Consider the following 15003-nt stretch of genomic DNA (forward strand, 5'->3'; position numbering starts at 1 on the left):
ATCACCTAGTCAGGAACTCCTGAATGTGGATCAGCAGAACCTGTCTGTTTTCACCAATTTTTCAAGGTTCTGGATCTCCCAGCCATTTTGCAGATACTCTCAGCTTCACATCCCATGACCTACTCACTCTTTCTACTGAGGGCAGGGCTTTGGCTGTCCACCAGAACTTCACCTCTCTGGCTGGGCTTCACCCTTCAGGGTAGCAAACTGAAGACCAAGCTGCAAGCTAGACACTATCAATAACAGTATGAAAGAAATAAGTTTTGGGGCCTAAACTAATTTCTGCTTTTTTTGGCCTGTGGAAATACCAGAAACAGGGTAGCCCTTATACTAGTTCCTCCTGCCAGCAGACCCTTTCCTGTAGGAGTGTGAGGGAGATTCCTTCCTGCAACTCTAAAAGTACAACAGAGTCTCTGGATGTATCACTGCCACCTGATATGTTTTCGTCCCTCTTGCTGACCAGTCAGCTTCCCATAAAAGCCATCTCTCTTCCACACCCAGTATTTCTGCAAGGGAGTAAAGGCAGTAGCATGCCTGGGGACAGTCCTTTTTTACCCTCTAATACCTGAGCAACCCCAAATTTCACTCAGCAAGTGGGCCATTCCCAACTTTGTTAGCATTTCTCTGCTGCTTTGCAGGTTGCCACCTTCTGCCTCTTGGTATACAGAAAAAAAAAAAAAAAAAAAAAAGTAATACATACATACATATATATTAATACATACATACATATATTTTAATCTCAGCCAGCAAAGTTTGGCTAAAAAAGCATGCTAGTGGTCTTGTTCCTCTTCTTGCTTGACATTCCTTGACCTCTGGAATAGAGGAGATCTTACGGTGACTTCTGGTGGGAACAGCCTGGGGCGTACCTGCCCTTGCCTGCTCCTGGCTGCACATTCTCAACACCTCCCTCTCTTCCCTGGTGCTTGGCAGACCAGCACTGAGCTCACACAGGAAACTAAACCAGCAGAAAACTGCCCTTGCAGAGAGTGACCTTCCTCTGCCAGAGCTGGCATGGCAAAGGGGATGTGACTGTGAAGCTGGAGAAGAGAGGCCAGACCACCTTCTTTGGTTGCAGCTCAGCATCAGGCCAGCTTGGCCTTAAGGAGAAATCTCACCTTCCTAGAACAGCTGGTAACAAAGCAATTAATTGAAGAACAAAACATCTACTGGGAGTTTGTGAATAATCCTAATTAATTGACAGCTTTGCTTCCTGCATTAATGTCTCTAGACAAACCAAGCTAACAGCACAGCTTTGTACACAAATGCCTGCTTGCCTGCTCTTTTTTTGCCAGGTTATTTCTCACGTGGAGCTGTACCTTGGGTTGTTTCACTGCAAACACTGGTGGGGACCCAGCAGCAGAGGCAGCCAGAGAAGCAGGAAAAAAATGAGCAGAGAGGGGCTCTCCGACTGCTCCATCCCTAAATCTGAGCACAGCCACAGCCTGACCTGACTCAGTGCTCCAGGCTCTGTGAGCACGAGCATGCAGCACAGAAATGCTCCCCAGCACAAAGAATGAAACACAATCACATATAAATTAAAGCTGAGGCAATAATGGGTTTTTCCCTGGCAGCACATTGTGTGCAGGTGCTGCTGCAGCTGCATTTCATATGCGATGCTTTTGCAGCACAGGTCTTGGGTGTTCCCTGCTGGTAAGAAATTGTCTCTGAGCTTCATTGTGTGATCGTTCTGGAAACAAACAAATGGGTGGGCTACACCAGGGCTTTTTCTCAGAGTTTGGCTTTTGGCCGAAATATAACAAAGCTGGCACCTTACCTCAATAATTTTGGAAATGAGCAATGTATGTACTAGAGCATGTGAAAGAACAGGCAGCATATAATGCCATGAGAAAGCTGAGGAAATAAATAGCAGATCTCCCTTTCAATTCTCCAAAAACCCAGAATCACTACTTGGATGAATATGCTAATGAAAAATAAAACAGCACACCATCGTGGTGGATGCACCATGTTCAAGATGAATTTACAGCATTCAGTAATATACTTGAGCAAATTTCATTCCTCCTACAAAAAGGAGAAGAAACCATCTAACTCCGGGACTACCCACTTAGAATCATTTTCCATTGATAACAACCCCCACAAAACCACTTCAGATGCCACTTTTTAATGGAGCCCTGTCTATACAAATGAAACCTCAGATTCCTTGAGATCCCAGTTCCCCTTGGAGTTCCTGGAGGTACGCAACAGAAACAGAGTCAAGAACTAAATAACTCAAGTCTAAAAGATTTGTGTCACTGTCTTGAAAAAATATCCCATGGCTTCCAAAATCTAGGTAAAGTGAGTTGGCAGGGGGTTAAAATATGGGCAGAAGACAAGTAAGTTAAGTTGGTCCAGTAGATATATGAAGAGCTAATAGCCAAAGTCATACAAATTGATAGCCCAGAAGGTGAGTCAGTGAATCTCCTATGCTAGCAGAGTGAGAAGAGACAAGAACAAGGGCCAAAGACATCTGCAGGCAAGTTTCCTTTTGCCTTCTTTTTACTAAGGAAGACATAGGCTCTTTGGGGGCTACAAAGATGAAAAAATTGCTGGACAACAGAATGATGGAAATCTAGACTGTGAAATAAATAGGAAGACATCAAAAATTGGTGTTGAAATAGTAGCACATTAACAGATGTATTCTAAAAACAGATTTTACTCATTACTTCAGGAATTGTTTGGACTTTTTCTCACAAGACAGCGCTTCACAGAAATCCCTATTCTTACAGCCTGGGTTAGGAGTTGCTACCCTAAAGCTACTGAGCTTCCAGGCAGGTCAGGCTCTGTCCTGTCTGAGTGTAAGATAAAACAAGTCAGTGTCAGCAAGATAAAGCAAGCTCCGTCCTGGGACCAGCTGTGCTCCACGTCCAGCCCATCCTGCAGTGAAGCACAGGGTCACTGGAGAGCCACTGTCATCTCCTATCTATGACCTGAAGGCAAAGCCATAAAGGGGAGCAGGGAGTTTGCAATTCTGCATGGATTAGGACATCACATCAAAGATTATGAAAAACATACTTTTTAATACAACCTGAAACAGAGGTGAATCACTGGTTATTTTAATGGATGAGAAAGTGGATCAGTACTTGATTGACCCTAAGTAGCACCTCAGGAAGAAGAGAGGGCCCAAAGTAAGAAGATATGCAGACAATACTCAGAAATAACAGCAGGGCAAGAGAGGTGTCTATGAATTAGCTGACACATACCTACAGAGTTATAAAAGCATGAGAATGACAAAACAATAAAAAATTGAGCTTCCCTCATGTAGCAGGCAACTAAGGATTCTTACAAGCATGCCATCTCCATGCAGTTGCATTTCTCAGCAAGATGTTTCCCCACATGCAGCTAGTACTGTTAAGCTGAAAATACAGCATGACAAAAGCCTTCTTTCAGTGGGATGCAGGAACACTGGCCACTTTGGCAAGCTCGTGAGTATTGACCAATTCCTCCAGGTGGATATCTGCTTCATTGGAAAGGTCTGGGGCTTGCCTACAGGTCTGTCACCAGCAGAAGGTCCTTTCCACTGCCTTTGTGAGAAGCATCTGTAGCTGGCTGTACTTCTGCTGGGCAGAAGCTGTGAAATGTTTACTGATGGGAGTGAGGAAAGGGCTGACAACAGCCTCATGAATCATTCGTAATGGAGAGCACAAACACTGCTTTTATTCCTCCTTTCAGGCTAGGTGACAGCTCCAATTCCTCAAACTCTATCTTTCCACAATTTTGGTGAATATTATGCATATGGCTGTCACAAACATTACTGCAAAGATCTCTATTTGATATTAAAAATTCAGGTCTGGAGTATCACAAAGACCATGCAGGACTCATTCTCTCATTCTCAACAGGGACAGCATCATTATTTTACACGTTTACAGGCATACAGATGCATTAATGTCAGATAATTCATCTTTTTTAACAAAACAGCATTCCAAATATGTTTGATATTAATCAGAAGTTTAAAAGGAGCTTGCAGCAGCCAAAGACATGATAGTGACACAGGTGGTGGCAGGAGCCTGGCCACCACCTCACACTTGTCAGGGATGCTCCACCATCTCCTGCATGCTGCATACAATAGTCCCGTACTTTTGTTATCCCACTCAACAGGAAGATGCTGCAGTGACAACACAGAGAAGAAGGGCAGGTTTTCAAACATCCTTTGAAAGAGCTATCTACAAGAAAAACAGAGAAAGGGCAGAAGATGACAGCCACCGTGGCACTTATTTATGTGGTTGAGTGGGACACTGCAGATGGCACCTGGTCCAGTTCTTCTCCTGCCACCAGTGGCAGAATGTATGATAGCATGAAAGCCCTAATACCTTTCTCATGTCTAAAAACTTTTTACTGGATAAGTTGTGTACAGACCTAGCTGTTACAGATGGTGAGATAGTGGTTAAAAGCCATGAAAGAACTTTGCATCTTCTTTGAAATATGCTTCCTTAGACACAGAAGTAGCAAGCACTAGTGCATTTTTCAGTAAGTTACAAGAAAAAGGCTGGAGGCTACACAGCAGTGAACTGTAGATCAAATTAACAGCCTGCTGAAATGTAGTGTATATGCCCAATTTGCTATGCCACTGTAAGCAGTGCTCTTGCTATCCGTGATGTCCATGAACTCTAGAGAATTCCCTTCATATTCAGTGCACGCCATTCTGCACATCATCTAGCAGGTCCAAGCGGGCAGTGTGAAGCATCAGAGCCTACCATCATCTCACTGGGGCCTCCAGCAGCACAACACCATGGGCACAATCAATGAACTTAGCCGCTTCTGCATTCAGGGGAGCTAGGGGGTTCACTTGTTCCCTTGTCTGATGTTACAGAGGCTTTATCTAGAACTTTGCATTGGCTCTTGTGGAAGCAATGACTTGGTAATCTGCTGTGGCTGGGCAAGGATATGCTCAGTTATTTCGGCATATCCTTGACATCTCAGATTTTTTTTAAAAAGTGCTCCTTATATGAATCTCCTGAAGAAGATGAATGAGAAGTAAAATTTTCTTTCTCAGAAGTCACTCATAATTTGCATCATTTTCATCACTGTTTTATTCTACTTTCCCATTTACTTAAACAATTCCATATTTTGGGTTGTAAACATCTTATGTTGGCTAAATACAGCTACAGCTGAACAGAGCAAACAGTCATAGGTTTAAGCGGACATTACTCAGGCTACTGTGAAGCATCAAAACAGAACAGTGACTTTCACTGCACGTGGCAAGTGTTATTAAAATGCTATACCACTACAGTCATCATCTGATAGCCTGCCTTGGGCCAGTCTTGCAGTATGTGGGCAAGAAAAGTACCTTGATGACAGCAGCTTGCCATGTCCTTTATGCAGTGAAAGTTGACCTGATAGTGTGTTCATCAGCTCAGAAAGCTCCACACTATGGACATTGCCAGGTAGGATTTTAACTACAGGTAAAATATGTTTTCTTCCAAAAGGTTATAGTTCCCTGGGAAAATAATCACGAGGCATTGCCTGGAAGACTGCTGGCATATTGAAAGTGTTGAAGGGGAAAAAAGCTGGTGAGATAAGCCAGAAGAAAAATGTCAAATAAATTATAGATATCCAAAATTCCTGGAAGTGAAGTGCCGAAAAGAGTATTGAGTATCTGGTGCTAAACCCCATTTACTTGGTTCATCCAATGAGAACAGCTGAGTAACCAGATGGCAACTCAATAATTTGAATAGGCCCAGAAAAACTGAAGGAAATATGACAAATATTGGTACTTTCCAATAAGAAATGAGAGAGCAGGAGAAATCATATGAGTTTGGTTTTCCTCTCAGGTAGTTGGCTGTCCTGGAACCTGAAAACACTTCTGAGCCATTCCAAGGCTCTGCTCCTTAATGGTGCTGGTCATGCTTTATAGCCTTCGGATGTTGCCTGAGTCTGTCTGCTGCTCAGTGGAATCTCAGGACACAGGCATAAGGGAAGCTTTGGAAGTCACAGCAAGATTGAGGCCAAAAAGGATTTTTAGTTTGCATTGGCCTCTTTTCCAATATCAGTAACATTTTTTCTCCTGGAGCCAAGAAAGATGTCCTGACAGCAGTTAAGTTGTATTAATGTGCAGCTGATAAAAATCTGAGGAAACAAAATCAATATTTTTGGTGCTTTCTCTTCAAAAACTTCAGCCAACTCTGGTTACATCGCAAGAACATGATGAACAAGTTATATAAAAAATATACTAACAGAGTTAAATGAGAAAAAAAAAAAAAATAGAGCACAATTTTCTGAGTCTAGTAAGATAGAAAACCTGCACAAACCAAAGTCCTATCTTGTCCACACCAGTATTACAGCCATGGCTGTAAGGATCTACAATGATGCCTACATCAGGGATTCTTGTCTTGTTTGAGGTCCCCTATGTCTTGACAGAAGAGAAGAAAGGAAACAGAAGTTATCTATTTTCAAAGGATTGAAACAAGGATAGAAACAAATTCTCCCTGTGACTTTTCAGCCACTGTCCTGATGCCAGTTTTAATTAGCCAACAAATAGAGTGTCATTAGAAACATACAGCTGTTCTCTACAGAAACAGCAGTGGCCCTGGCCTAGCAACATTCAGACATAACTAGCTGGTTGCCAAAATGTTAGGAGACTTGCTTAAAGTCATAATTCTCTATTTTCATTTTGTTAAACTCTCACTTTGGAGATTCATTTCTTCAACAGGAATCTTTAATTTGCCTCAGGGATTCAATACAAAATATCTTACATTCACAGGAAACCTCCCTTCCAAAGCTTTTCCTCGACATCTCTCATCCTCTTGAGCACTCTCCCACATTTCCACCTCCAGAAGCACATCACAGCTCGTTGTCTGGAAATAATTCCTTGCCTGGTATTTATCAGCCCACCCCTGCCTGAGCAATACATTGTCTTTACTCTAGTCTTATCCCTATACTTTGTCTTTGCTCATCCTCTTTTGCAGGTGAGTCCTGGTTTGCCATACTCTCAAATGCTGGCATTGTCTTTGTTGACATGGTAGGTGATGGATGCTACTTTCTCTGGATTCCTGTTCTCCTCCATTTTTTGCATTTGCCTGTTTCAGGACATTGTGTGGCTTCAGCCATAGTAGTCATTCCTCTGTGCTGGCAGTAGAGAGGACCGAGGCCCTAGCTGCTGAGTCTCCTTGCAGCACTTGAGAGACCATCAAGTGGGGTAAGGTTTCCTCTGCGCATCACCTTTTTATGACTTCAGCCCACACCTTTCCTACATATCCACGATTTATTTTAGGAACTACTGACCTTAAAAGTCAAGTCCCGGTATTCCTGGACACAGTCCTATGTCATTATTTCACATTCCTCTCTGAACACCAGCTCTTCGGATGTAGAGGCCTCTTTGGTCCTTGGTAGCATTTTTCCTTGATTCCAAGTGGCTTTGAGAAGGGAATGGAGAGATTACATAGCATTAAGAGAAATGTTGGTAGGCATGAGAGTCAGGGCATACAAAAAGACACCTAAAAAGTCTGCGTTTTCTACAAGTCCTCTGTACACAGACTACTTATTTCTGTGTGGAGATCAGCATTTGGCCTGAATGCATTACTTAGCTAGTACAATGTAGTGCTCAAAAACTCATCCCAGTGAGTACATGCCCTAAATATATTATATTATATTATATTATATTATATTATATTATATTATATTATATTATATTATATTATATTATATTATATTATATTATATTATATTATATTATATTATATTATATTATATTATATTATATTATATTATATTATATTATATTATATTATATTATATTATATTATATTATATTATATTATATTATATTATACTATATTATATTATATTATATTATATTATATTATATTATATTATATTATATTATATTATATTATATTATATTATATTATATTATATTATAATAAATATATCCAGGGTCTTCTACACTGAGCTGTAACCCAGACTGCTACATCAGGACAGCAAAATCAGCCATTATCCTCTGGTAATAGGCATTTGCCATTTTTATCACTGATGCAACGACAGGTAAGCAAAGATGTATAAAAGACTTCTAGTGATTTAATCAGTCCCACCTGTGGCACAGGCAGGGCATTATCTTTGCTACTGTTGTGACACATCCCTCAGACTGAAGGCCCCAGGAGAGCCCCTGTATGTGAATTTAACACAGTTCCAAAGCAGAGAGAGAAGCAGGGAAGGTCTCCTTTGCAGCTGGTTACAGCTCAGTCCCCTGAACAGACAACTTGCTAGGAATGGGATGCCAACAACCAGCAATGACATTCACTTCACTGTTTCATGTGATCCCCACATAATCCTGCATGACCCTCTGTTATATTTTTAATTTTCATGTGCTGAAACCAAATGCCATCCATCCCTTCTTTTAGAATAGACAGTGCCTGGGAAGATAGGATGTGCAAAACAGAGACAGAGCCGAACAGTGCCAAACAAGGCACCTTTAGACCTTTCCACCTATGCTGACTTCAATCACCTTCTGCATTTCAATGCTGGTAAATGTCCACATTTCCACCTGCTGTTTCAGAAACTGCAGAAACTCTACAGTGCTACACAGCACTACAAAATACAGGTGGAAATGTGCCACATCCCACTCTCGCCTTCATTTGCCTCCCACATTCAACATAAAGAGCACCGTGGGCTGGGATCGTAAATGCCTCTAAGATAATTGTGGTGGCTGAAGTCAAATATATTCTTGAACAAGTCTCCATCCTCACTTAAATTGTTCTTTGCCTTGCATAGAAGTGAATGGCTGTTTGGCCCTCCAACATTGGGTAATTTTTATTGTAGGGTGTAGACCATCCATACACATCACATTTTTGTAGTCCCCTTTCCTGAAGATTTTTGCATTCTTCCTGTTAGCTGTTATATTTCAAAGTATTGTAGACAAAAGTTATCAATAATTTCAGGTTATACAATCTTTTTGCATTGATTTTCCCCATTTAAGTCAAAATATAGCATGGAAGAACATAGTGTCGCTCGTCACGTATATTGGTTAAATGCACTGCAAACTTATATGAAGTGATGTATAATGTTAGAAGAACGTGTCTGCCTTATTTAATTTTAAATACAGATAGTGGTGTAGGAAAAGATCTTTCACATGTCTGTAGCATCCTCTTTTGGGAAAAAAAAAAAAAAAGAAAAAAAAAACTTTTCATTGAGGACACATAAAGGCATAACACGGGGCAGAAAAATATTAACTTTTCATAATAATAATTAGGGCACAAGTGTAATGAGCTTTCTTTGAGAAAAAAACTTTGAGGAATCACCCTTGGAGACAGCAAAGGGGCTGAGTTCAGTGGCCCAGCTGTGCGCAGTGTTTAACGTCATGTTTAAGCATTTGGGTGTTAGTCTTCAGTTGGCTTTGTAATTAAAAAATCTGAATAACATCATTGCTCTGTAATCCCAGCTGTGATACGACAACAGCAAACTGTTTAGAGATTTTCATTTTCCTTATAAAAGTAACTTCGTATGTAAAGAAACACCTCGGATCCAGAAATCGCCCTGTGAGAAGTGACTTGTGAACGCAGTAAAATCGGAATCCCTTGCGCTCTTTCTCAGGCACAAGCAGTGGCAAACCAGGAGCCAGACAAGACGTCTGCGATGGTTTATGACAAGTGCTGACAACCTGGTGGGTGAGAGGTAGCAGGGGCTGGGAGCATGCTCGGTGCCACGCATCCCATCCCGGCTGGGGCTCTGCAGGAGGGCAGCTGCAAGGGGCCCAGAGCAGAGCACGGCTCCATGGCCACACTCGTCCCCTCATCCATCCCGTCCCCTTCGGGCTCCGAGGATGTTGTTCCTGCTCTGTGTCATTCTTCTGTTAGGAATCAAAGGTAAGACCACTTCTCACTTAATTCTTTATTAGCCTGAGTGCCTTTTGGGACACATTAACAAGAAATTTTATTTAAAGTGAGGAATTGGTAAGGAATTTTCATTTGCATGATTTCGTTAAACTTTTTTATTTTTATTTTTTTAAGTTTATAGCAGGTGAGAAAATCTGATTTTGTAAAATGATTGAATTGCCCAACTAGGTTGCTTTAAATTTTGTTTAAATTTATCGGCTACAAAACTAATTAATAAAGCCATGCTTTTTCAAAAAATACGTAATGTAATGAAACACTGTTGTGATCAGCAAGCTTCACCTCTGTATCATAGCACATTTTCTACATATCAGGTGAAAAAAAGGAAGCATTTAACTTAGCAACTAAGTTTTCATGGGTATTTCCCAATTTAAGCAAAACTTGTGGTAATTCACTGAAACATATCTTTTCAGTATAAGCAAATTAAAAATAGAATGATACATTTAAGCAAGCATGTTGAATCTTAGAAACAATTGCCTAAAATATTGCTTCTATGAGAAAACTTCTCTTTCATTAGAAACACTAGTTTAGCAACAATATACAAGTGGAAGTTACAGTCTTTCCTTTAAACAAATTTTCAAAAATTAAAACATTTCAGTTCCTACACACATTAATTTTTAATAATAATAAATAGTTTTCTTATGCTTAGCAATTCTTGAAGCATTGTAGGAAAGTGAATAAATGGTTTTCACTGTAATTAGCTCATGAATGGCAATTCTTAAGCTTGTGGAAAGTTTTTTAATGAAATAGCATTTTTTTTCTAATAATGTAGAGTGTTATCAAAGTAAGAAAATGAAATGGCAAGTGCATTACTAGGAAGAAAATAAATTAAAAAGAAAAATAAAATGCCAGCCTGTTAGAAATGGAAAACAAGTATGAGAGAATATATTATTTGTTCTGTAGACAATCTGTTATAAAGGAGTGGAATATGCAGGATTAGAAAGTATTGAATTTTATTAAATACTCTATTTAAAGATATCTACTTTTAAATTGCTGTTTTGCTTATCACTGAAGAACATTGTGCTAGTGTAAAATGTTTATTTTAATGTAAAGTTGTTTTCATTATCTTTCCAAAATTGACTTTAAGACAAAACATCTAGTGAGTCAACTTTCCATTCCATATATTGCTTTCATTGTCACAAGTCTGATTAGCTGAAATGAAAGTTAGAAGTAGCTTATTACAACCACCACCACCCCCCTTACTATCTTCCCTATTTACACACCATGAAATGAATCTTTATTTATTTGGGACAGTTAGAAAAAAATATTAATATCCCTTCTATTATTTCAAATTGCTTTTTCCATAAATAAAGAAGCAGACAAGCAAACGGCTGTATTACTAAAAGGTCATTATTTCTCAGCCGCTCCCCCTCCATAATAGACAATAAGGGCTGAGACAATTTTGCATCAGAGTGTTCAGACTAGAGAGGGACTGAGTCCACAGTGACACAGGTACAAGCAAGCATCGCAGGGAAGGGGATACGAGTCAGAGAGAGCTTTCCTCTCTTGTGTGTTTTGTCCTCACTGTGTTTCAGGAGGTACAGAAATATGAAGTGAATGACTGATGTGCCCCTGCACATTTTCAGTCTTGCCCCTTCCTCTGAAATGTTGCCAAAAATGTGTATATAGTAAGTATAGCAACTTTGGGAATATCACAAGATACGGTTACATCTGGGAAAGCCACATCTGCAGCAGGTCTGGAAGGAAAAACATCTATATTACTGTAAAATGAGTGTTGAATAGCGGCTGTTTAGTTATGGACTCTAAAATTCTTAGATACGTGACTTCACTTTAAAAGAGTGGGAAATATCACTAGATTACAAACACTCTTGGTATTTGAATGGCTGGTTAACCTTCAAAGCTTGCCCTTCGTATTTAGCGGGAATAAATCGATGCTGCTTAAAAAGGTGGTGTTTTACTGCCCTCTAACGGCTGACGACAAACAGCTCCCCCCCTTTTCTTTTTTTTTTATTTTTTTGGTAGTTATTCCCCCAAATCTCTCTCCAGCAGCCACTGGCACACCAGGTGCTCCATCCAAAAGGAAGCCTTACATGTCAAGACCTGCGGAAAGTAATTGTGCAGCATCCTGGGCATGTTGGAGAAACAAAACTGACATGCTGCTGGGTGGAAGGGGGGATATTCAAATCAGAGTCTTGCCTTTGTAATTAATGCTAATTAGCCAAGCTGTGCCTGAAACATCAGTGATTAAAATGTGAACACATGAATATGTCTCATCTGTCTGAATTGATAGGAAGCCCAGGAGGATCCTCTGGTGTGACTGACAGAACAGGCATCTCTAGCAGTGGGCCCTGACTTTATATATCACTGCCTAGTGATTCTATGCTTGATGAATTTAAGGATAAAATATTAAATCCCAGATTTTTTTAGCTTTTTTATTTACCTTTTTTCTTTTCTTTTTAATGAACTGCTGTTCAGAGCAGCTATAACACCTCCTCAGTGAGGAACTGCTTCTCAGTGTTATGGTCCAGACCTTAATAACAGGGCCAATGCTTGTCAGTGATCAGTTCAGTTCTGGCAATAAAATATAAATAATAATAATAATAATAAAGCCACTAGCTATTATAAATGTGACAATTAATCATTTTTAAGTGTCACACAACTACCAAGCATAAGTTATGGTATGACTCACTTTTCAACCAGGAGAAAGAATCACTTGGTAAAGGTGCTGTTCACTTCAAAGTGAGAGGTCAGGGATGATGTTTCCCTGTGGAGCACTGTGGATGAAGAGGCTGTCACCGTAATAAATACAGGAACCCTAAAGCAAGCAGGTTTTAGATTAATGTGAAAAAACAGATTACGAGTGCTTTTTTTTTTTCTTTTGTAGATGTTTTTAAATATCACAAATGATGGTCTATAATTTGCACTGTTGTTTTAATCCTGCTCGCCATTCAGATCATTAAATGGATGTTTAATATGGACAATGTACATAACTTCAAAAATGTTATGGCACAAGTTCTTTCAGTTCACCTGATATCTCTTTATCTGTGGTTTGAATCTACAGAGTACTTTATTTCCATAGAAAATTTGGTATAAAACCAACTCTTTCTTTTCCCAGCTAGAAAAAAAAACATTGGTGGAAAAGAATAGGTTTTAAGTCTTAACTTAGGTCTGTGCACATTTTTGTGTGTGTTTAGTGTGTATTGAAACAGGATCCAGAAATGTAACAGTTTCTGTTTCCATTTCTGATTATTTTTCTAATCCTATGTTCTTATGATTCATTTTTGTTTCATTTTTGTTTTTATGACTCATTGTTGTTTATCGTCTCTTCCTTCCTGAGCAATGCTGAACTTAACCATAGCTGAGCTTCAGCTGAGCCCCTAATCAATAATCTGATTTCAGTGACTTTGAAGCTAAGTGAAGCAAGCTGGTCTGCCTGCTCTCACAGTGACCTGAGAGCGCTGACGACAGGATCAAAAAGGCTGTTGTCACCTGAAAAGTGCCTCAATTATGTGCATTATAACAGCTCCAAGCAGTGTTAGTTCAACACGGAGCTTCCAAAAAAAAAAAAAAATTTATTCCTCTAAAATCTTGTCTTAGTGCAATGGACATTTGCAGAGAATGTTTTGGGTTTTTTTTTCTGCTTTAAACAAAACTGTTCTTGCAACCACAGCTACTGAGCCGACGTACTTTGCTTGTGCTATTAAGTTTGCAATCAATTTATAGACTTGTTCTATTAAAGTACGTTGAATAACAGCAGCATGCTTGAGGACTGTGCACATATTGCATGAACCCAGCTGATCCTCAGTAATGTGCAATATCGTTTGGTCGATTTGTGCCACTCAGAAATTTATGGCGAGAAACAGGGGGAAATCTGCTAGTAACCAGAGGAGGAGCAGCTCCATCATAGGCAGAAATTTGAAGACTGAATTTTATCACATGGTGAACAAAGGAGTGCTCTTATGGTATTATTGCTTTGAAAGCAAAGCTTCCACTTTTATCTGTAGCTATTCATCAGCCAAAGTGCTGTCTGTGGGGTAGTAAATCATGAGTCTAAGCAAACTGCTCCATCCAGCACTGCAGACGCTGATGAGAGAGGATGCATTGCCCACCAGATCCTGAGCCTTACTGGGAAGTGGGAAAGGAGCAACTGCATCTACCAGGGCTGTAAATACACCATGCTTGATGAATGAACAAATTAAGACAAGTTACAATGAATGTAGAGACAAAGAGAAAACTGAAGAAGCCCCTTCTGTTTGGGTAGCAGCTGATTTCTTGTCCATGAGAGCAATTAACTGAATGCTGGGAGTGAAGAGAGGCTCAGGTTGAATTTTCCATCCACCACCCCACATGCAATCTGCTGCGGTTTTGCTTCTCTTGAGAGGTCAGGGACACAACTCAATTTTGTCCCCTGGAAAGAAAATGTCAGGCCATACTGAGCATATATGTGAAGTTTGAAAAAATGCTTCATAACAATGCTTTGTCTGTCCCGTGAATACAAGAAGAAGGCTTTTTCCAGTCCAACTTTTGTGCAATATCTGACACATGAAAAAATGGGTTAAAAAATACTGACAGTGGCATAAGAACTTTGATAAAAACAGTAAATTATCACAGTTTAATTGCAATATTATTCAAAATAGTCATATACAAAGATGCATGGTTTTACCAGTCTGTTTGTATCAATGTTTTGGGTCCCAGGAAGAGCCTTCAGAAACACCAGTCTACAGCTTTTCCTCTGTCTTCCAAACAACACAATAAGAGGATGTTAGCAGTAACTCACTTCAAAAGGCAAAGCATATCTTGATGAGATTTTTTTCCAAAATGAAGAGAAATTGGATATCAAGTCTCAGCTTGGACTTGACTACATATTTCATCTCCTCTTGTCTTGTGCCTTAACCCCAATTCTTTGTATCATACAAAAAGTACTATCATTAGGAGAGCATTATTTAGATAAAACTAAAACATATTCACTTGTTAAAGATCACTGTTTAGCTGTACTTCTGCTCTTTCTATATGTGCTGGTGCTATATAGCCCCTAATTGTCCATTGGCCTCATAGGAATTGGATTACCTCACTTTGTTTTAGTCATTTCTGCCTGTAATTTCATGCAATGTATTTCATTTCAGTCTTGTGTATAGTTCCCTAGGGGTCTCGTGTGTCTAAATTCAAATTCAGCATGGCTGCCTTTGCAAGCTGGGTCCACAGGCATCTCCATCAGTTCAACTGA

Source organism: Netta rufina (genome assembly GCF_964035555.1).
Source record: "Netta rufina genome assembly, chromosome: 1".
NCBI lineage: Eukaryota > Metazoa > Chordata > Aves > Anseriformes > Anatidae > Netta > Netta rufina.